This window comes from Halichoerus grypus, chromosome 2, assembly GCF_964656455.1.
Source record: "Halichoerus grypus chromosome 2, mHalGry1.hap1.1, whole genome shotgun sequence".
NCBI classification, from domain to species: Eukaryota; Metazoa; Chordata; class Mammalia; order Carnivora; family Phocidae; genus Halichoerus; species Halichoerus grypus.
Genome location: NC_135713.1, coordinates 18,996,663 through 18,998,339, shown reverse-complemented (window position 1 = coordinate 18,998,339; position 1,677 = coordinate 18,996,663). Strand labels below are relative to the sequence as shown.

At 35.8% G+C, this 1,677-nt stretch overlaps 1 pseudogene; it reads right to left on the bottom strand.

Moving 5' to 3' along the window:
* Positions 1 to 1,035: 1,035 nt before the first annotated feature.
* LOC118544813 (cyclin-dependent kinases regulatory subunit 2 pseudogene) lies at positions 1,036 to 1,270 on the bottom strand (annotated as a pseudogene).
* Positions 1,271 to 1,677: the final 407 nt, after the last annotated feature.

The following is a 1,677-nucleotide window of genomic DNA, read 5'->3' as shown; positions in this document are numbered from 1 at the left end:
AACATCTCAGAAGAGAAGTATGTGTTTCATTCCTCCAACTCATAGCTGATCAAAGATTCAGGTTCCCAGTTGCAGGGTGAAATGGGTATCCATCCTTTGGGCACAGCTTATGGACCTCTATACCATATCCCTACTGTTCTAGCCTCAATTCAAATTAATTTTCGGATGGAGAGGTAGACTTAGCAGACTTTTCTTACCTCTTCGGATACCTTTTTTTTTAAAGCTATTTATCTCAAGTTCTGTGCCTTTCCCTTTCTTCCGTAATGTGTGGGTAACTCAGAACAAATATTTAGCTCTGGAGTGTAATGCAAATGAAACAGTTTTCTGTAGTCAATGTTGACTTTCTTTTTCTTAAATATATACTTCAGTTAGTGTGTTTTGCAACTGTTTTATAGCTTATAAGTATAAAAAAAAGGTTTTTGCAATCAATCCAGGGTCTGGATTGATTGATTGATGCTACTCTAAAGTTTTGAGTCCTAGGTATTTGACTTAATTTACTCTAGTGAATTTATATTAGATGTTGATTTCCACCCCCCAAATTCATAAATAAAAAATTAAAAACTTTGAAATGTCTTCAGCTTTAAACAAATGCAGTCAGTGAATTCAGTTTTATTATGTATATGTAAATAAAATGGTTTTTATTACATATATATTTATAATGACAGTCTGCTAAAACATGACTTTTGGCAAAACAACTATTTGAAGGCATCTTACACAATTCTAGTTATACAAAACAGATTTCTTTTTATAAACACAACATACAAACTTTATTTAACAAAAGTAACAGGCAAAGCCAAACAGGCACTTACATTAAGAGAAAAACTGACTACAAAAATTTTATCTTAAGCATCTTACAGTAACCTACTTGCAGTCGCATTCAGCTGTGCTCTGTTGTTGTGAAAAATAAAGCTCTTGCACAGGTATGGATGAATTATTTGTATATTTTTCAAGTATTCACTGAATACTACCTTATATACACAAATACATTGTTTTTCTGAAAAAAATATTTAATTGATGATCCCCAGATTTTATACTTCATTTTTGTTGATCTTTTGGAAAAGGTGGTCTAAAGAGAAGAATATATGGTTCTGGCTCATGAGTCATGTAATGAACACAGCCTAGACTCTGTTGGACACCAAGTCTCCTCCAATCCTCTTCAGACATCAGATGGGTTGTTGGTACTTGTTTGGAAAGTTCTCTGGGTTACATGCCGGTGCTTGTAGTACTTGTGGAAGTACTTGTCCGGATAACAGATCTGCTTGTGCACCATCCTGTGGGCAGGCAGAGCAAGGAAGACATGAAGAGTGGACATGGCAGACCACAGGTTCAGGTCAGGCCAAGGCGAAGACTTGATTGCTTATATAAAACAGATTTGACATCTTGTCAGTTATATTATTTTGTTTTAAAAATGTATATTCTGTTTACTTAGAGGTTTGCCTTTGTTACACTTGAGAGTATATGAGTAAGTGGGTTAATGGGGTAATTATGTGATCAATTATAGATCTCATAGTTTAAAACTCTTGTGATTTAAAAAAATAACTGGGACGCCTGGGCGGCTTAGTCCTTAAGTGTCTGACTCTTGATTTTGGCTCGGGTCATGATCTCAGGGTTGGGAGATTGAGCCCCACCTCAGGCTCTGTGCTCAGCACAGAGTCTGCTTGAGATTCTGTCTCTCCG